The following is a 23,393-nucleotide window of genomic DNA, read 5'->3' as shown; positions in this document are numbered from 1 at the left end:
AAAGTCAGAGACCACACCTGATCTCTGCCACAGCAAGAGGCTTTGAAGGTAGAAGAACATCAGACAAAAAAGAGTGCAAAAGCTGCAAACACGTTTGCACAGGGGGTTATTAAGCAGAAGAGAGAAATAGATGAAACAAGAAACACTGGCTAGGGCTTAAAGATATCTTTAACAACCATGGAAGAATTCCCATAGACCTTTCAAAAGCATTCACAAAAGAAAGATCAAAGGGGTAAAACATACTAGAAAACTCAAGAGTTAATTCAATGCATGGGGGAAAAATTAAGACTGAGTTTAGAAGAAATGCATACACAATATTTCTGGAAATCTTTCCACTTCTTTGATGGTAAGAGAGGAATTGTCAATAAATGAACATAAGCAATATGTGAAAAAACCACATTTTATAAATAAAATATTTTAGAAGATAAATGGAGTAATAAATGTGAAAACATTTGGCAGTGTATTAAGTATAACACAGATGTAGAACATTGTCATTAGAACAGAGGCTGTTTGATTCTTAGGTATTTATAATCTATAAGTAAAAACTTATCATGTGCTGTATGACAGTGGATGGTGGATAGAAATGAAAAAGAAGAAAAGAAAAAAGACTGTAGCTTGTAAACCTCAGCACAATGATCAATTATCAAATTACAGTCAAACAACACAGCACATCTGCAATCACTCAGAAAGCAAAGCTTCATCAGATTAACAGCTGTAAGATACTGCTGCTGGTGGTAAGACACTTACTTGCTTATTAAAATAAACCCTCCTTTTAAGATTTTTTTTTTTTTGGTAGCATAAAATCTAACCAATAGTTAAAGTTAAAATCTAACCAATAGAAACTTTCTTAAGTAAAGCATAGTCATGGCATCTTTGCCCTTCTTCCCCATTCCGCTTTTCCTAGTCTCTCCATATCACACTATTTCCCTTCTATCTGAGAATAAAGACAGAAAGAGGGAGAGGGAGAGTCACACCATTTGATTCATCCAACTCTATTAAGTTGCTAATTATGGCAAGCACTAGTTTTGGTGCAGGAGAAAGCAGTGAACAAGAAAGGTGAAAGTCCCCTTTGTAATATATCACACACCTTTGTGGGAGAAATAGTAAAGGAAGATGGAAAGGTAGGTAGGTAGATAAAAATGAGAAGGATATTAGAGATAAATGCTATGTAAAGAAAATAAGCAGGTGACTATTTCAAACAGGGTAGTCAGGGAAAGTCTATGAAGAAGGGCCAAATCTAATGTGTAAGGAGTCAGCCATGTAAAAATTAGGGAGAAATCAATTCAGGTAGAAAGAAAAGAGTTTGTGCAAAGGACCTGAGATCGGAGCAAATGTAGCACTTTTGAGAAGTGCACGGTGGGACTGGAGTGTTCCTGGAAGAATTGTGGATGAGCAGGAAGATGGAGGCATATGGTTGCAGAAAGATCTTGCAGGATTTTATAAGCCAGAGAAAGGCATTTGGATTTTACTCTAAAAGTGATGGAAAGCACTGTGGGGTTTTTATCAAGCAAGTGGTAGGATTTGATTTAAGTTTGAAAAAAATCACCCAAGCTGCTCTGTGGGAGAGAAGAGGAGGCCAGAAGACAAAGAAAGAGCTACTATCAGCATTCAGGTGAGAGATGGTAAGAGATAGGCTACTGGTAGAGCAGAAAGAGAAAGGGGACAGATTGAGCTCTAAAAAAGTATTTATTAGGAAATATATCATTTATGGGGCGCCTGGGTGGCACAGCGGTTGAGCATCACCTTCGGCTCAGGGCGTGATCCAGGCGTTATGGGATCGAGCCCCTACATCAGGCTCTTCCGCTATGAGCCTGCTTCTTCCTCTCCCACTCCCCCTGCTTGTGTTCCCTCTCTCGCTGGCTGTCTCTATCTCTGTCGAATAAATAAATATAATCTTTAAAAAAAAAAAAAGGAAATATATCATTTAGTGTAATATGTCAAGTTGAGATACTCCAGAAAGGAAATAGTCTAGAATATGTTCCCACATCAGTTGCCCTTAGAGTTTTTGTACACAGAGCATCTTGCAGCATTAGGGCTTAGCAGAGAACTAATAAAAGCCAAAGAAACTATTCTTTACTATCTAACTGACATATTTCCACATTTCCAGTGTTCTCACAGTGGCAGGAATTATCTAATTTTGAAGATGTAATGTTTTAGATTGTCCTCCTGCATCCAATTTGTTTGCCCCAGGATCAGGTATGTTAAATCATCAAAATCAGTTAAGTATAACAAAAGGGAGGCTGATGTACATTCATGAGTACCTGCCTTTGCCAGAAACTGTACTCTGTATTTTTCCATGTATTCCTAACAACAACTTTGGGAGATATTATTACCCCCATCTAATAAGTGAGGCATAGGGAAGTTAAATAACTCACCCAGATTCATCATTATTAACAGAGCCAATATTTTAAGTTCTGTCTAAATCCAGAGGCCGAGTCCTGTGTCTGCAATTTCTTTTTTTTTTTTTTTAAGATTTTATTTATTTATTTGAGAGAGAGAGAGAGGAGAGAGAGAGAGAGAGAACAAGCAGGGGGGATAGGGCAGATGGAAAGAGAGAAGCAGACTCCCTGCTGAGCAGGAAGGCTGATGTGGGGCTTGATCCCAGGACCCAGAGATCATGACCTGAGCTGAAGGCAGATGCTTAACCGACTGAGCCATCCAGGCAATCTGAAAGTCTACAATTTCTATTAAACATTCCAAATAGTTTATGTCTGTGATTCCAAAGTACTCAGTCAAAAAGAAAAAAAAAAAAGGAATAATCTAGTACATTGTATTTAAATGTCAATTTGTTAATGATCAACCTAATGAATATTTTATCAAACTGTATTTTAATTACTACTTTTTCAACTTTTCAAAGGTTTCAGTCTGATTAGTTAGCCAGTGCCTTAAGAGTTCTCAGAATAAATGCTGGCACAACTATTTTTCCCTCCTTTTCAGCCATAAAATCAATAACTCATAAAATCCTCACCTTTTCTCCCAAATCCTCACCACCTTCCTTCCCTCATGAGCTCCCAAGATGTGAAGCTAGAGGAAGCAGGATTTAAAGTCACTTTCAGACACAAGCCTATAGAAGTGGCCTTCTCTGAGACATCCAGATGGCCAACAGACACATGAAAAGATGCTCAACATCACTCATCATCAGGGAACTACAAATCAAAACCACAATGAGATATCACCTCACACATGTCAGAATGGCTAAAATCAACAATACCAGAAACAACAAGTGTTGGTAAGGATGTGGAGAAAGGGGAACCCTCTTGCTCTGTTGGTGAGAATGCAAACTGGTGCAGCCACTCTGGAAAACAGTATGGAGTTTCCTCAAAAAGTTAAAAATAGAACTACCCTAGGATCCAGCAACTGTACTACTAGGTATTTACCCAAAGGATACAAAAATACTAATTCAAAGGGATCCATGTATCCCGATGTTTATAGCAACACTATCAACAATCTGGAAAGAGCCCAAATGTCCATCAAGTGATGAATGGATAAAGAAGAAGGGGTATATATATACAACGGAATAATACTCAGCCATAAAAAAGAATGAAATCTTGCTATTTGCATGACATGGATGGAGCTAAAGCATATTATACTAAGCAAAATACTCAGAGAAAGACAAATACCATACAATTTATCTCATAAGTGGAATTTAAGAAATGAAACAAATGAACAAAGGAGGGAAAGAAAGAGAGAGGGAAGCAAACCAAGGAACGGACTCTTAACTTCAGAGGGGAGGTGGGTGGGGGGATGGGTCAAATAGGTGATGGGGATTAGGGAGTACACTTGTTGTGATGAGCACCAGGTGATGTATGGAATTGTTGAATCACTATATTGTACACCTGAAACTAATATTACACTGTATGTTACTTGAAATTTAAATAAAAACTTACAGAGAAAAAAAAAGAAGTGGCCTTCAGTGAACCTAAAATATTTGCTCTTCAGAATTGTTGCTCTGTCCCCCTTTAATATGATGTCATGTCCACTTTAGCTGGGACTTCCAATCTTTGACAAATTATGTACAGAGTGAAGATTCCCATTTAGGGTAAACATCGCTGTGACTCTTGTCTGCATAAAGAACATAAAGTAATGAACAGCAGATAGTGAAAGGTAACTGCCTCTTTTTTTCTTTTCATATTTGAAAGAGCCAACAGAGCTCCTGTGTGCAGAGACACTATGCAAATATTTACTTTTAAGAAAAAGCTGATGGAATCTTGTTAAAAATGTGTGTTCAGATTCAAATGTCTTGTTATGCTCCATTTTCTTAATCTGTAAATATTTGAACCACATTTGTCTTCACTACCTGAATCATTTCCAAAACTTTTGCCTCTAAATTTCTTCTTTACAAAACTTCTACCCAGTCAAACTAGGAGGCCAAAGGTTGAAGTTAACTATTTTTCAAAGAAAAAGTTTAAAAAATACAATCTTGATTTTATGTCTTCCCCTTTTCCAAACAAAAGAAACAAAGAAAAATGACCTTTGCTCCTGGATTTTAAAAAAACTATAAAAGATACTTGGTAAGATTTGAATATGGACTGGATATCAGACAGATACCAGGCGAGTACTGCTAATTTTATCAGGTGTGATAATGGTATTAAGATTAGGAAAGAAAATACCTTTATTTTTAGAAGTATGATAAAATATTGATAGATGAAGTTTTACCATGTCCCTAAATTACTTTTAAATAACTCAGGGGGAAAAAAAAAAGTCTTACATAAAGTTAAAGAAAACATGGCAAAAGTTTTTACTGTTGTGTCTAGAGAAATAGTACAACACAGTCTTAATGGAGCTAGTTGCTGGCGAGAGCAGGAGGCAACAGTACATAAGCAGGTGACTGCATAGAACAGTCTGTAACTCCTTAAAATCAGGAGCAACAGCAGTAAAGTCAGCACACCATGGTATGATTGTTCAAACTTTTCTGTATTTTTGAAATTTTCATATTAAGCACTTGAAAAACTAAACTAAAATGCATAATTTCAAATAATCACCTTTGGGAAGAATGTCTAGAGCGGAGGGTTCGTTATGAAAGTGGAGGAGGCAACATCTTGTAATATTATTTATTTGTTTGCCAACCTGGTTGATGTCTTGTCTAGATGATAGACAGGTAAAAAGAAAGTGAAAAATGGTTTGGCCAAAAAACACCAGAGTTAGAAACTTTTGCTTCTTGTGGCCAAGTGGCAAATCCAAAATCAGTAATACTCAGAACACACAGGAAACCTGCCTCATCAAATCATGGTAAGGTGGATCCATAAGTTAATTTGCATGCCAATCTTGATATGTGAACATATTCGTGTAAAAAAATATTGTCTGTCTCAGTGTTTCTCGGTGTACTTATGGATCAGCATGGGATCTTGTGAAAACACAGATTATGGTCAGTGGTTCCAGTGGGATCTGATAGTCTTCATTTCTAAAAACCTCCCTTGATGCCATTGCTGCTGGTCCACAGGCCACAGTTTGGATCATAAAGGCCTACAATACAGACCAAATATTGGTCCAAAAACCCAGTGAAAGTCAAAACACAAAAAAGATCCATCCTCCACCATGTATATGTATGATACAGTCTTTCCCATGCAGAGACTTACAGATACTTTATACGTCTATATATTTAGAATCTTGGAACCAATACGCACAAATGCTGAGATTTCAGCAAATGTCCATCAAAATAGAGTTGTATTCCATTTGGTCCTCCCTTCTGATTAACTATATGGTATGAAAATATAAGTATAAAACAAAAATTCAACTTTAATATGACTTTATATAATGTTCTAAATGGAAGATAAAAGAATTTGTATTACTCTGATTATTTGGTGAAATTCTTCTAAAAGATTCAATACTTTTAAGGCAAGTCTTTAATAGTCACTCTTACAGTTTGGAATTCTATTAAATTTTATCATTGATTATACTAGTAAACGATATTTATATTTTTATTAAGTAACCTTCAGTTATTTGTCAATATTATATTCATGATTTATTTTTTTCAGTAAGATTAGTAGAATTTCAGATGTCACCTTTAAAATTAAGTGTTAAAATATATGTATATATTATATATATCATATACAATATTGTGAGCAAATTGATAGCATATGATACATGGCTTGATGCGCCTGAGAGCGTTTTCTTTCTTGAAACGACTTAAAGTTTTGGTGGCTACGGTAGATTGTATTTTCCAAAAGTGGAAACACCTATACAAACATCTAAGTGTTATCCCATCTACATGTTCTTTTTATAATGTGGCTGGCACTCTTCGCATCAAAAGGTGATATCTGTATTCTCTCCCCTTAAATCTGCTTGGGAGCTTGTGACTGAACAGCCCAATGTAATAGAGCAGAAGTGACGCTATGTGACTTCCAAGGCTAGGTCTCTAGCATCCAGCCACCATGTTGTAGTGAAATAAAGGCCATGAAGAGATTTAAAACAAAACAAAACAAAAACGTGGCTGGGAAAACTAACAGCCCCAGCTAGACTCCAGTCAACATCAGTATCAACCACTAGACATGCAAATGAACAAGTTTTCAGTGCTCTAGCTTCCAACCTCTGAGACTTCTAGCTGAGACCCCAAGCATCATGGAGCAGAGAAAAACTATCCCCTCTGTGCCCTGTCTGAATTCCTAATCTAAGGAATCTGTGTGAAATAATACATGATTATTTTGTTTTAACGCACTAAGTTCTTGAGGAATGTATTATACAGCAATAGGTGATTAACATACATTCGGGTATCTGGAGCTGGTAGTATTCTGAATGGCAAAAGTGGGTACTGCCATAACAAAAACCAAGGAGTGGCTGAGGGATTGCATGAAGAGCAAACACTGGACGAATTCGGAGAAGCCTTCTGTGAAAATCTAAAGGGTCTTGAACACATTGAACTGAAGTCTTTTAAGAACCTGTAGTCTTCTACAAGTGATGGGCGCAACAAAGGCAGGAAATGTAGATAAAATTAAATGTCTTTATAACCTGCTGCCCATTGACAAATACTTGTGAAAGGCAGATTATAACCTTCCTCCAGGATCCTGTGAGTCTTCCTTAGCATATGAAAGTCCCTTTGGAATTTCCCTTATCTTTTCTTCTCCCAACCCCAAGGTACTAATCACTTACTTGCTCCTCACAGTCCCCAGGGCAGCAGGGAACAGCAGGGAACAGCAGCAGCTCTTTTTGCTCATGGGTCCTGTCCCCGTGCTTCAATAAAACCACCTTTTTTGGCACCAAAGACGTCTCAAGAATTCCTTCTTGGCTATTGGCTCCAGATCCCACCAACCTCACCAACATTAAAAAAAAACTACATCACAGAGTTGTTCGTGAGGGCAAAAAAGAAATAAGGGAAATACTACTGGAAAAAGAAAAGGGATCTTGGTTCTGTTGCAGCAAAGGATTTAGCAACATTTCTGACTGTGCTAACGTGAGAACATAAAAACTGTACCTAATGAACTGGGTGACAGAGCCAAGGAGATTTCTAGGCAGCACTGAATTCACCACACGGATGTTTCTTCTGCTTATAGTAAAATGCAACAGGAGAGAGAAGCAAAAGGAAGGACTGTTAAAAAGCCAAGAATTGTGTCCGCTCCAGACTATACACAATGCTAAAATTAAGAAATTGCCTCCAAGTAGACCCAATCCAAGGCCCAAATAGGAAACATGGTTTAAAGATAAACTAAAGATGTGACTAAAATTCTTTGTTGACACCTCAGGAAGGAGTAAGGCAGTGCCTCAGAGAACTGTTGTCAGTAAAAATGCCCTCCAGGTGTTTGAGTGGTAGCCTCTCATTTAAATAACTGGGCTCCTCTTAGGGCATCCTGGGTGGTTCAGTCCATTGAGCATCGGACTCTTGGTTTCAGCTCAGGTCATGATCTAGGGTTGTAGAATTGAGCCCTGCTCCATGCTCAGCTTGTAGTCTGTTTGAGATTCTTGCCCTCTGCTCATCCCCCTTCCTATCCCCACCTCCCCTGCACTTGCAGGTGCACACTCTCTCCTTCTAAAATAAATAAATAAAACCTTTAAAAAATTTGGGCTCCTGGGATGCTGTCCCTCAGCAATTTCACCAGAAGCCCACAGTGGAGCAAGACTTATTCTAAAGGGTCTGTCTCTAGAGTGAACCCCAACAATATTCATGAAAGACTTACAAAGCTTTAAGGGAGAACTGTGTTAATATAAATACCACCAGACTAGACTAAAATGGGCAGGGACAGTACAAAATGAAAAGAGCCTTTAGAAACAAAACTATAAAGCAGGCCAAGGAAACTACTCACTTGGAAACACAAGCTACTTTTTATGGCAGATGGGAGAGAAGGATGACTTAGAGATTGGAATGAATAGACACAAGGGCCATGGAGAATCATTCCCAGGAAGCAGCAGGAATGAGAGCTTCTCAGGAAGTGGCAGCATATGCCCACTGGATTTCAGAATTGTTATGAACTAGAGAAATACCATGTGCCTCCCATTTCCCCCTTTTCTGAATGGAAAGCAGTTATCTTATTCCTGTCTCACTATACCTGTCGGGCGGAGGTGGGGGACAGATGGCTTTTTCTTTAGGTCTTCAGGCTGGTAGGAATTAGAGGAGCTTTCCTTCAGGAAGTCTATATCAAAAGCTTCGTCTGTAACTGAGCCTGATGTACATTATGAGATCCTGCTTCTCAAGCTGAAGCTGTGATGAAAAGAAACTTTGGGGGTTCTTGGGAGACAGTAAGCATATTTTTATTTGGGAGAGATACCAACCACTGGGCACCAGAAAACAGACTATGAACCCCACTGATCCTCACCTCCTGGTGTTCAGATCCCTGTGTAGTGCCCTCCCACACTGAATCAAAGCTGACCCGTGTGAGTAAAAGAATACATCAAAAGTAACTGCGAGTGATTTCCAAGGCTAAGTTATAAAACACACTGCAGCTTCAGTCTTAGCCTCTTGGATTGATCCAGGGGAACACAGCCATCATATATTAAAGACAATCAAGCAGCCCTGTGGAAACACCCGTATAGAGGGAAACTGAGACTTGCAGCCAACGGCCACACCAATTTGCAAGTCATGTAGGGAACCATGTTAGAAGTCCATCTTCCAGTATCAGTCAAGCCTTTCGATTAACTTCAGTCTTAGCTGACAGATGACCACAACCTCATGCGTGCATTAAGCCAGAATTGCCCGGCCATGCTACTTCCAAATTTCTGACCCACAGAAATCATAAAAGATAAATAATGTTGAATTTCTTTAGTTTGGGACTGATTTGTTATACATCACTACATAACAATACAGGGGACTCATGATTCCTTTACATAAAATAACATGTACCATCTTTTATACCATTGTTACAGGGCATGGCTTTGTGTAGCACAATGTTATTTTGAAGTATCACCTCATTATTTTTCTTTTCTCATTTCTTTTTTTAACATTCTTTCCCCCCTGACTCTCCACCATTAAAAGTAGTTGAAGAGCCCAAGGCTCATTGCATCAGGGAAGCAAAGGTCAGATATCGTGCAGAATTTAAAAATCATTGCTGACATTTCTTGGCTGGGTTTCAAAATAGATTTAACTTAAGTCCATAACAAGTCAATGATCTGAAAGCAAGAACATTTGACTTGCAAGAGGCAAAATTTGTTACTTGACAAATGGATTATTTTTTCCTGGAATTCTCAAAATTGGGATTTACTTATTGAACACCAAGCCAGAGCAACTAGAAGTTAGAGTTTTCTTTCTCAATGATAGGAGGATGTGGCATAACAGTAGTTCCTGCCAGACCGGCTCTGAGAAGGAGGAAAGGGAGAGAGAGAGAAGGAACGTGATACAAATTGAGACATGTTATCACTTAACGTCTAAGATGTGGAAGGTGGCCCCCTGTGATGTTTGCTTTCAATCCTACCTACAGCTCTTCTCCAGAAAAAGGTATACATAATATTAGTGAGATTATATCATTTATGCTTATTATTTTTAACTTTTTCTATTATTTAAAATCAGCCTATTACATAAAGTACTCTGAACAAAAATATAATTGGATATATTAGTGGGTATTTAAGAAGTGACCAACAAATCTACAGAAAAATGTTAAAGTTATATATAGAGAGAGCAAACATAAACCATAAGCCTCCACCACTGACACAGGACAATTATGGTAATTAGTCCACATTTTTTTCAATTTCTTAAAATATTTGATTATGATCACATGAGCACACCCCCAGATTGAGGCCATTCTGCCCCGTGCCAAATTCACAGCTGCTAGGGCACTAGGAGACAAACACAAAAGATGTTTTTGGCTTTTTAAAAAAAGATTTATTATTTATTTAGCCAGGGAAGGGCAGATGGGGAGGGAGAGAATCCTCAAGCCCACTCCCCAGTGAGAGTGGAGCCCAATGCAGGGCTCAGTCCTAGGACCCTGAGATCATGACCTGAGCCAAAATCAAGAGTTGGTTGCTTAACTGACTGAGCCACCCAGCCGCACCTCACAAAAGATGTTTAGAAAGGATATTCTTTGTTTTCTGGATTTCAAATCCATCCTTGTTATGCATCCTTAGAAATGTTGGGGCATCTGGGTGGCTAAGTCAGTTAGGCATCTGACTTCAACTCAGGTCATGATCTCAGGGTCCTGGAATTGAGCCCCATGTCGGGTTCCCCACTCAGCATGGAGTCGGCTTGTCCCTTTCCCTCTGCCCCTCCTCCACTTGTGCTGTCTCTCTCTCTCAAATAAATAAAAATTTTAAAAACAAAAAAGAAATGTGCAATATTGACTCAGCATTTTTTACACCATCACTAGCACTTCACACCCACCCAATGGATCTCAAAGGTCACTCCCTTAACCAAAGCATTCCTTTAACCCAATGGGTGAGAAGAGCTCTGTGGCAGTCATCTTCTCGATACTAAAGATGGTAGTGAAGGGTGCTGCAGTAGAGTTGGTGTCCCTGATCTCAGTAGGAATGATGGGGTCCCACCGTGAAAGAGACCAGGGATGGAGCTTTCATATCAGAGATAAGGTGAGAGCAATTACCACAATAAATCAAAGTGTTAGAATGGGAATAAGTGTTTGACCTAAAGGCATCTGTGGTGGTGGCAAGCTAATCACTGCATCTCTAGAAATGAATCAGATGAACAGTCTATTAAGGTGCTGCTTGGCATAGATAGATGATAAAATTCTAGGTCTGCTGGGAAGAAATCTAGCTTCGGTTGCCCAACTGGAGATTCATGGCTTTTCCTCATTCCCAGCCTTAAACAGCTGACAGAACTTTAGCCCCTGACACAAATACATGCTAAGTCAGTTTGAGAAAGGACCTTGCAATGTGACTGCAGGTATATATACCGTGAGTTTTCTACAAAGCCTTCCCCACAGCTACCTGTGGCCATTTACCAGGATGACTTTGTAAAGCCTTCAAAACAAAAGAATATTCTTTTGACTAGTGAATGAGATTACACAAGTGCTTTTTTTCGTGACTTGTGGTTTTTCAGTAGTAATTGCATTCTTTTATTTACCATTGGCATTGTAAACAATTCTTCGTTTTATTGTTAGTTTTTGATTTTTAAAGCCATTTTATCCCAAAGCCATTTTCTCATTATAAAAACAGGCTGTGTTATTTATGGACTGGAAACTCACATTTGGTCTAGTCTTATATATTTTTCAGGATATGCTCGGTAGTGTTTATATGTCATTTTGGTGACATTGTAACATTTTTAAAAAATTTAATGTGTTACAATTACAATTACTATTACAGATAGAAACAGTTTTATCATTAAAATTAATACCAAAAAAATATCACTTTTATATTGCCAGTCTGAAACTGTGTAGTCCCTAGTTTCCCCCACTGGGAAAAAAATATTTATTTTTGTAAGATAATATCTGATAGTACAAATATTCTGAGGAGCCCAACTATCATATTATAAACTATATACTAAAAAAAAAAATCTACCTACCATATATCATACCAGATGAATCGTAGGCATATTCCATACAACTAAGAAGACATACACCTACATATAGCATTTGTATGCCTATTTTAGATTTTTCTTGAATTTAATCTAAAGACATTGAAACTTTATCATTTCTATAAAGGTATTTGATGACATGTAAATTTATTCCCATGCATTCTTATTTGGGTTCTGTGCCTAGTTGATGCCAGCTTTGACCATCACACACAGAAATTGCAACTGCAGAACTGCACAGTCCTGGGAATCTTAGAACACAGAAGGAATCCAATTAATATTAGTTTCATTCTCCTTTCTCCACCTATGTCATAAATAAATGTTTGAAAATGCATAAAGAAACTTAGAAGTTTCTTTATGAAACTTTATGAAATACTTTATGAAAGTATTATAATACTTTCAGTAGTCTGAAAAAGTTCAATCAAATCCTTCTAAAATCCTAAAGAGAAGCTTCTTGAAATTGTTTTTCATCAGTTATGTATCACTAGGTGGTTCCTTTCTTAAAAATATTTTCTCCACCTGCCCACAGATACTTGTATGTTTTCTATTCACTATCTGGCTTTTTCACTTCTTTTTCTCTGTAAGGAGGGAGATCATCTCAGGAATTAATTAAGTGTGGTGCCTATTTTAACCCACAAGTTTGCTGACACTTCTCCTGTTGAGAGGAGACCTCAACCCCTTCTCAAGTTCTGGTGGGATCTGTGACTGCTTTTACCAATTGAGTGTATTGGGCATGATGCTATGTGAGTCCCAAGGATAGTTCATAAGAGACCATGCAACGTTCCCCCTGGACTCAGAAAACACTCATTCTTAGAGCACTGAACTGCTTTCTTGTAGAAATCCAATTATCCTGAGACCATAATGCTGGGGAACCGTCATGTAGGCCTGCTTGTTGATAATCCCAGATGAGCCAATTCTCAGCCACCTCAGGTCAGACACCAGACAGTTGACCAAAGCCATCTTGAGAGGGATACTCCCAGTCCCAGCTGTCCCATCTGCCAACTCTGCTATTTGAGTCATTCTAGTCGAGGTCCCAAACATATGGAGCAGAGCAGAGCTGTCCTTTCTGTGCCTTTGTGAATTCTTGACCCTCAGGATCTGTGGGCAGTTCTAGCAGTTTGTTACACAACAATCACCAGCCAGAAGAAACAGTATTAGTCATTTACATCTTACTCATGCATTTAACATTCATCAAAGGCTTAATGAGGCAAGACATTGTATTAGCTTTATTTCAGGTTGGATGAACGTCTCTGATTCCTTCTGAAGATCAGGTTTTGCTAAAAGTTGGGCCATGGAGGCACTGGGCAAGATGTTAAGTACATTATGAGCTGGGCATAAATAAGCAAAAGGACAGTGCAAAGGACAGAGGAAGAAAATGAGAACAAGAGCGAACAGAGAGGGAAAAAATGACGTCAGGGTTTTTTCCCTGACCCAAGTTGACTGCACAGGTTGCCATCTGGCCCAGAAAGCCACCATGAAATGGCAGAGACACCTTGACTTCATTTAAGGAGTCATTTAGTTACGAAGGACAATCAAGCTTCATTCAGTAGTCATTTCTGGATAGGAAAAATAGATGCTTTATCAATTTAGCACATGGCTCATAAAGGCTAAGGACTGGACTTTAAGTAGCATAAGCTTATGAAAAAAATTTTTTTAAATACTGATATTTCACTGCCTTTTTAGAAATATGTGTGAATGGTCAGATGTAGTCAAAGATGCTTACAGACATAGTTACTTCCCAATAGCTTTAGAAGCCTCTGTAGGGAATGTCTATGAAAGGCATTTCTGAAAAAAATGGGCTAAATGAAAATGGGAAAGCCTTAAAACTGTAAAAATAAGGCTCCATAAAAATGTATTGTATACTGGCCTCATCCAAAACAAAAAGGAAAATCTTTATGTGACCATTCGATGCTCTTTATACATCATGAGCCTTTCATTTTTAAGTTAAAGCTATTAGATACAGTACTCGAAGTGATCCTTACATAACCACGTTCTTTAAATGTTAGCAACTTAACTTTTACACACTCTCCTGCTTCCCTTGCTTGTCACAACTTCTAGAAAATAGTTGTACACTTGATTCTTCTGCCCCCACTCCCCTTCACTCCTCATTGTGGAGCAGGCTTCCTTTGCAGGTTTACCTCTGTCCCTACACTTGACGGAAACTGTGCTCATCCAGTCCCCTCCCAATTGCCAAATCCAATGAACTTTTAGTAATTATCTGATTTAGCATTTAACTCTGTTGCCTGTTCATCTTCTTATTATATAATGATATATACATATAATTTTATATGTAATTTTTATTCAGTGACAAAATAATATATGCTCACTGCAAAAAAAAAAAATAATAATTGGAAACTACACTGAAGAGTAGAACCAAGCCTTCTCCTCACTATCCCACTTGTTGGGAGAACCAGTGTTCCCAGTTGAGGTTCATCGGACCAGACATTTTTCTGTGCACATTTAGTATATAATTTGAAATTTCAAACCCAAACTGAACGAGAGGATTTGACATGAAAAATAAACTATCCTTTACACTCAATCCTCACTTTTGATATAGCCACTTATACAAGTGTATTTCTTTTGGTGGTTATATCCATTATGCTTGTAAACATTCATTTATTTATCAATTTAAACTACATCTAAACTTTACATCAAAAACTAGGGATGTACTATATAATATATATAACATAATATAATAAAAATTATTATAAAAAAATAAAAAATAAACTACATCTAACCACTGCCCCCATCATGAAGAATGAGGAATTTTGCTGACTTTGAAAACTTTTTCACTTCTTATTCCCACATGTCACACACTTCAAACTCTAAAAGGCATGCTTTTATGTATTCAGATTTTCTATTTCCTAATCTATGCCTTCAAATAAGATACATTTCCTATTTCTTGACTCATTCATTTTAGGCATTATGTCATTCTTTATGACATCCAGTTTTACGTCACTTATCTTCTCTAATAACTTAAAATAATTATTTCCTTTGTCTACAGGTAAATTTTAAATAAAACAGCATTTATAATAATTATTTAAGTATAGCTCCCTGCAGAATCAAGTGGTGTGACTGGACAATGAGTAGAAATGGATCTCCTGTCATTAAGTTTGTGCAGCTAGAAGGAACACACAGCTAACAAACNNNNGGGGGGAGCACGTTGCTTTTATTTGTTTATTTTTATGATGCTATACTTTCTCCTTATCATTAAGGTCTCTTAACTTTTTAATCACATGTTTTATTACAGGAAATTCTTTCTCATCTAGGACATATTTTCCTGGAGCTGTCTTATTCCCGTTCTAATTTGTACTATAGACCTACTACATAACCATCATCCTGGAATTATTTTTCTTTTTTTAAAAGTCTTCTGCTATTTATTTCAATATTTTATTATAACTTCATTTAAAAAAAATAATGTAGCAAACCATCTTCTCAGTCCTCTGAGGAGAGCAAATTAGCATTTAAAATTTTCCGCCCTTGGATTGACTTGCAGAAGACATCTCATTTTCAAGAAAATCCCAGGGGACAAAAATCTTACAAGTAGCGTTTTAGCAGATTTCTTTTCACGTAGAAATTGCAGTAAAAAATGGTAGTCTCAAATAACAGGCATTGTTGAGTAGATGCAACTTTAGTATTTGGAAAGGATTAATAACTTACAAAGATTGACATTTTACTTATTACTAGTGCTTGTAATAACAAGATTTTTAGTTCATTGAACAAATATTTATCCAGAACTCAGTATGTCCTTAGCATTGTTTTCTGCTCAGGGGATATAGCAGTTCCTCATGAAGAGTTTATTCTAGTTGATGAAGTAGAGGCAAAGATAAGAAACATAAAAATCAAATATAGAATGAAAAGTCAATTGTTGATGATGCTAGAAAGGTGTGATAAGAGAGTGCTGGGGGATGGAGGATGGGGCAGAATTTAAGCAGGGCACACCTTGGGTGGGGGCGAGGTCTCTGAAAAAGTAAAATGGGTTTTGTTTTGTTTTTTACCTTTTACAGTTTCTTCTCTTCATTTTATTTTTAAAAATTGTTTTATTTCAAAATAATCACAAAGTTACAGAAAAGTTGGAGATATAATACAAAATATTTTTTTCTGAACTGTTTGAAAGTAAGTTGCTGGATTGTTCCACCATTTCTGAATATTGTATTATATATTTCCTAAAGACAGGGAAATTTGCTACATAAACATAATACACACTAGATTAAATATTTTGTTTCATGGTCTCACTTTTTCTCTTCCTCGAGTTCCTCTGTTGTTTTGTTGAATAAATAGTGTGCAAGTCTTTCAAATATGATTGTCTACGAGTAGTAAAATTTTCTAAGTCTTGCGTAGCTAAAAATGTCCTTAGTTTACCTGAACTCTTGATTGGTAGTTTGCCTGGGCATTTAATTTTAGGTTCCAAATCATGTTTTTCTCTGACCTCAGTCTTCAAGCATACAATGTCTCTGATGACAAGTTGGACTCCCATTTATCAGAGGCAATAAGTAAAGACTTTTAGATCCTGTCTTTACCCTTCACTAATCTCTGTCTAGATGAGATATTTCTTCTTCATTCATGTGCTCTTCACTCTAGGTGCCCTTTGAAGCTAAGAACATATGTGTTTATGTCTAAAAAATTAATCATCTTATTATTTCTCTGGTAAATTCTTTAGGATGTTTCATTCTGTTTCTGAAACTTTTTGAAGGATCATAGCTCCCCTGGATGGATCCTCTAAGACTTCAAATTTTCTCCTACATGTTCCTATTTTTTTTTAGCCTGGTATGTAGATTTCCTCAGGTTTTCCAGAACTTCTTTTTAATTTTTCTCAATTTCAGACATTGTATTTAAAATTTCTAATAAGTCCTTCTTGTTCTTTAGTATGTATGAAGACATACATAAAATTATACTCTGTGTTCAGAATTACCTGTTTCTTTCAGAGTTGGTTCATTGGTTCACACTGATTGTGTGTGTGTGTGTGTGTGTGTGTGTGTATGTGGTGTGATTATTTTTCCTCTAATATGATATCTGTCTATTTAAAATCATGAACTGAAGCCTAGCTCACTTGGGAAATTTTCTGGCCTGGGTTCCTTCTAGCAGCATATAATCCTGTTCCTCACCAGCCGTCCTTTCACTGAGAGGTGTGGACTGTGAGCTCTGAGCCCACAGACAACTTTCCTTTAAACGGCATGAGTAGAGAGCAGAGAGCTTATTCTGGGAATCCCAAACCAATTTTTTTTGGCAAGTAGCACTAGAAGAAGTGGTAACTTGCACAGCTGTTCAAACAACAAGCACCACCCCTGATCTCTAACCCCTACCCGCTCCCAAAACTGGACCTTTTATCTCCAGGTTGGGAGCATTTCTAGAGGCACCGCCATTAGGGAGCATGGTTTCTATCTCCATGGCAGCCTCTGTGCATGCACAACTGGGCTGTGCTCCTGCTCCTGTATTTCTTAATATATCACATAACTTCCATCTTTTCAGAAATTCATCAAGATTAACGGCTTGCATTTGAGAACTGCTATAAATTTATTACCCTGTACTTCTAGGTTTTATTTCAATGGGATTTGTGGAAGGAAAAGAGATATATGTATGTCCGACCTGTTACCTTGAACCAGATGCCACACTTTCTCAATGTCAAAGCCCTCAGCCAAAGTCCTCAGCCTCCTCTCTGCCACTTCTTTGACATTTATGTGTCCCATTAGTGCTGACTTCTTTCCTTTTACCTTTCTCTGAATGTTGATGTTTCATCCTTGTCTATCTTTCTCCTTCAATTTCCACTTTAAGCCAATGAACCCATTATACATGACTAACTCTCATTTCTATTTAATTTTTCCATCCAACCTCAAGAAATGGCATATACTTTTTATTATTAATAGTTTTTATTAATTTTTTACTATTCAAACTTTTTTTAGTTTTATAATTATTAATTTAATGATTTTAGTCATTAAATTATTAATTATAATTTTATTAATTAACTAATCAATTAATTAATGCTTAACTGGTCTAGACTGGTCTAAGGTAATCTTTCTACTATACCATACTATTACCTAATTATTTTTCATAAATAACTGGGAATAATTAATGAATATTGATGAATAATTAATTAATGAATGATTTGCTCACGTTAGTGTGAGCTCTACCCTGGACCTCCTCCTTACCAAAATTTTTATATAATTTATTTGCTAATAACACAATGTATTCAAATTTCATTTCTCTCTCCCCACAAAAAAATGGACACCAAAAAACTTGAGAGGAACGAAAAACCACACCAGTTTCCAGTTGCCAGTGACAACACAGCAATATACTTCTATTTCTAATTTCAGTTACTATAATCAAACTTCTGTTATATCAAGTTTTTGAAGCTAAAACACTCAAAGCAGAAGTTTTCACTTACCTAATTGGCTACCAATGCAAGTGCAGATTCAATCCATCTGTCCCTAAGTGGATATGTGTATCTCTGCCAGTCTGCCCTTTGTTTTCTCTTTAAATTACCCTTTTAAAGACTGATTTCCCATGGAAGAAAAGCTAATAATGGCCACTCTTCTACTCTGAGCATTTCAACTATAACTTTTGATGCTAGACTTAGAATCTATCTAATTCTGCCAGAAGGAGAAAACGTTTCAAATTAGTTAAGGTTTCCTACCACTATGGATTCGTTAGATATTTAAAAACAAAAGAAAGTAAAACAAGTTTCTTTGTCCACACGGTACAATTATCCAGCACCTAATAAAAGGGTGCAGTGTAGACAATGATCTCTTTCGTTCCAGTTCTAATCATTAACTAGTCCAGCCAATCCGCCCTCACATTCAAGGATTCCAAGAATGGTTACTCACATAATCTTCCAAAGAAACCATAAAACTTTTTTTTTTTAAGAAACTGTAGGCAAAGGGAATTTTCACAGATTTGGGATCATAGGTCAACATTTCTCTGGATATTCCAAATAAAAACCCTTCATATGAATCATAATAGTAATAACAATAATAAAAGCTAATGTGTATTAAGTGCTAGGCCATACTCTAAACTCATTACATAGAATATTTCATTTAATTTTCACAATAACATTTTGGGTAGGTATTATTATTAGCCCATAAAGAACTGACGCTTAGAAAAGTTAAATGTCTTGGCCACGTCATTTCTCCAGTTCATAAGTGGTAAAGCTGAGACTTGAACCCAGGCAATCTGATATCAGAGCACATATTTTTAACCACTAGACCATGTTATCAAATGGATTTCACCTTGTATGTCAGCTTTGATGGATAATAACAGTATGGAGCAGGATGTTGAAAAAAGTCAGTCACCAGACTCTGTATGACAGAGTACAAACACTGACCAATGATGTCAACCATGAGCACATTAGAGTTGAGGATTATATTTATTCTAGGTACTTGACCTCTTAAGGAAAGTGAAAGAAAAGGGGAGGGAGGTGGAGACAGACAGATTATTTACCTGTGTATTTATAAGCAATTCTCAGAAAAAGCACAGCTTAGGTTAGAGAAATTCACAGAATGTACCAAAAGCTGACAGCAGTTTGTCTTTCTTCATCTTAGGCTTATAACAAAAAACTACTAGTGATTCGAATATTTGTTCTACTTTATTTTCCTTCCCCCACCCACTGGTGGAGTATTCTTTTTTAAAGTGAAGGAAGTATTATGAAGAAAAAAGAGGAGAGGCAAGATGCTTAGAAAACCATCACTTGGGTGATTGAATCAACTGTGTTCAATTTCAATTAAATTTCAGAAAAAAATAGAGAAGACCTTAGTTTTCTTTTCAGAGGGCTCAGATAGTGGGAACTTGCACAGGTAATTAAGGTAGGATCATATTTCTGTGATATTCACCCATGTTCCATTTTTCTCCTGGTATATCTCACTTTTCTTTCCCTTAATTTGAGCAGTCTTCCTTGTGTTCCTTGACTTAGGGTTTGATTTAAGGAAAGTTTTTCCTAGTTTCTGCTAAAGAAAGATTTAAAACTGAAGGTAATCTAATTTCTACCAAGACTAGAAAAACGTTTTCCAGCAGGGGAGATGGAAAAAGAGGGAAGGAAGGTCTAATGAGAGCAAAAATCTCCCTGGATCCCAGAGATTGGGTTTTGTGCCCTGCTTCCTAGAGAAGAGCCCAAGGAAGGCAGAAAGACCTGGGATATTTTTTACGAAATACCAAAACAAAAGCTACCTGGTTCCCAGGAAAAGCCTCCAGGAACCACAAACTATCTATTCTTCTTCTAAGAGTTATTTATTGATACATCAATCAATAATATCTCCCCCCCAATTTCCCTTGGTAGACAAGTATGCAGGAAAAGAAAGGTCTATGACACCTCCCATTTAAGAGACCATGAACAGCTTCACAGAGACGCCAACATCTCAGTATGACAGAGAGAAACAGGAAGATTCCCTGCTTCTATGAGTAACACAGAAGCAGGAAAGAGAATCCTCAGAGCCAAAGCAGGTATGCCTACGAAGCCCGCGACATCTTAGCAGCAAACCACGTGGAGCGATAACATAGGACCAATTAGGAGACTGCATATCTCATTTGCTATCTCCATGGAAAAATGACAGAGACCACATGGATCCCCTCCCCCAATGTCTTGGCACTGCATATCCTCTCCAAAATCTTAAATATATTCTTAGATATATATTCTAAAGAAATGTGAAGGATGGGGAAATCTCAAATTAATAGAAATAATTATTCTACCCCACTATAATAGAAAGAGAGCTCAAAATAGATAGTAAGCTGAATTATATAAAAATTTAAAAGTTATATTCTTTACACTCAATTTTGCAGATAAAGATTCATCCCCGCTACATCCATTTATACAATCTAAGAAATGATTAGGAAGAAGGGTGTTAATAGTAGTAATCTATGGCAAGATAATTTCTTACCTCATAGATGCAAATGTAAAATTAAATTTGAATATTAATCAAGTAATATAAGAAGGCAACTTTAAATTACAAAACGTGAAATCATATTCATGATGAAGTGGAGTCCTTATCATTCAAGAACATTAACATCAGGTGAAAGGTTTCAGTGAAAAATCATCACAGAAGAGCCTTCAATTTGTTTGATCCTGCCTTTGTGTTCTATGTGCTATATCCTAAAACCACGTCAAATACTTAAGAGCTAATGCAAACATTTTCTCAACCTAACCTAACATGAGAGAAAGTTTATTTCCTGAGTATAACTGGTTAAGTCCATTTAGAGGCATCCTAACTCAGGTCACAAGTGTCTACTTAAGGAATCAAAGTAATAAATTATTGAATAAGACCCCTGTGACATGTACAAATAAACATGCTCCGGGCGCCAACACGCTCACACAGAATAACTCACCAAGCTCTGTCTACAGCGCCAAGGCAGAGGGAAGAGGGACTCAACTGTCAAACATATTTTCAACCAACCAAATTCATGCAGATGAATCCAAATAGTCAGGCCAAGAAAAACAGCCATCCTTGCCTAGTTGGAAGGGATGGGTTAGAGCCGGTGAAACTGTTAAATACTACTTGGTTGCCAGAAAAAGACCAGAAAAAAATGAATTTGTTAAGCTTTGAAAGCAGAGACTCTTTTTTTTTTTTTTTTTTTTTTTTTTTTTTTTTTAAGTTTTAAACATCTGTTAGGCCCAGAGAGTACAAGGCCAGGTTACAACAGTGATACACATAGAAAGAACGTTTTTTTAATTGAAGTATGGTTGACACACAATGTCACATTAGTTTCAGGTGTACAACATAAGGACTCAACAAGTCTATACATTATGCTGTGCTCCCCACAAGTGCAGCTCCCATCTGTCACCACACCAGACTATTAGAGCACCACTGACTGTATCCCCTATGCTGTGCCTTTCATCCCCATGACTTATTCACTCCACAGCTGGAAGCCTGTATTTCCTGCTCCCCTTCACCCATTGTGCCTAACATACTCCCCTGTCCCTGGCAACCAACAGTTTGTTCTCTGTATGTATAGGTCGGATTCTGCTTTTTATTTGTCTGCTTACTCATTTGATTTGTTTTCAGATTCCACATATAAGTGAAGTCATATGGTATTTGTCTTTCTCTGTATGACTTATTTCACTTTGTATAATACCTTCTAGGTCCATCCTTGTTATCACAAATGACAAGATATCATCTCTTGCATGGCTGAGTAATATTCCAATGTATATACATGTATATAGGGAATATACAGGTATTCAGTAGAGCAAATGAACTGTCAATAGTTTTGAAAAAAAAAAATCTCTTTCATGGCTGAGTAATATTCCAATGTATATACATGTATATAGGGAATATACAGGTATTCAGTAGAGCAAATGAACTATCAATAGTTTTGAAAAAAAAAAAAAAAAGATGGTACAGACTGTCCTTGCCAATCCAGTACCTTCTTGATTCCCTTCCAGAAGTACCTGCACTGATCTCACAATCTCTGTCCCTAGAGCCTGTTCTTAGTAAAGAGACAACCATCTTAACTCAATAAAACAAGTTCTAGCAGTATGTAACTGTCAATTGATTAATATTAAATTTTAAAATCATATTCATTATGTGTTTCTGGTTATAGTTAATCATTTAAATTCTCAAATCAAATAAATAAAATCCTACCTTGCAGTGGAAATTTTGTAAACATTTTGCTGTTTATCTCCCAGGTAGATAAAGATCTAATATTTCACATTCTATTTGAAATTTCTTTAACCTGTGTGTTGGACTTCTAAGTAGGGCACCCCAGAGTCATTTCTTAAGCTAAGGACTCTAATAGCGCAAGTCGATAGATGAGAGATTGCAGACAAACATGCCTTTTGGTTGTCATCAAATTAGATGAGCTCTCTCCTACTAGTGAGGTAGATGGGACTCTATATGGAAAAAGAGGTTCACTGAAAAATAAGATGATGGTGCTAAATTCAGGAAAGTTAGCATCTTTAGAGTAAACTAATACAACCACGATAACATAAGAATTAAAGGCAAAATGACGATGAAGGAAAAGTAATTTTAATATCTACTTTGTCCTACAATATTTCTATCTCTACAATACTGTAGGAAAGGCTTTATTATCACCCCTATGGCTCAGTCTACATCATAACTTCTGTGGGCCATAGGGACTTTTTCCTTTGTGGTCCTCTTTCTCTGTAAGAAAATATTTAAAAATTATATATTATGACTGCATTGGAATAAAGACAAATATAATCCAGGCTGGATTCCATTATTAACACGCATCATTATATTAATTTGCTTTCTTATTTTAAAGGAAATTAAAATTAAAATTTTTTTTAGGTCCCTAAAAGTATCGTGGCATCAGGTACTGTGCTTACTGGCTAACATATAAGTCAGTTCCACCTAGAGTGGACAGTGCTAGTTAAACCCAATAGTCATTAACCCCTTCTTCTAGAATAATGAAAGCCCAGTTGTTGTTTTTTTTTTAAAGATTTTATTTATTTATTTTGACAGAGAGAGACAGCCAGCAAGAGAGGGAACACAAGCAGGGGGAGTGGGAGAGGAAGAAGCAGGCTCCTAGCGGAGAAGCCTTGATGTGGGGCTCGATCCCGGAAGGCCGGGGT

The sequence above is a fragment of the Ursus maritimus genome, unplaced genomic scaffold (assembly GCF_017311325.1).
Source record: "Ursus maritimus isolate PB19 unplaced genomic scaffold, ASM1731132v1 scaffold_13, whole genome shotgun sequence".
Lineage (NCBI taxonomy): Eukaryota > Metazoa > Chordata > Mammalia > Carnivora > Ursidae > Ursus > Ursus maritimus.
Note: the sequence above shows the minus strand (reverse complement) of the source record.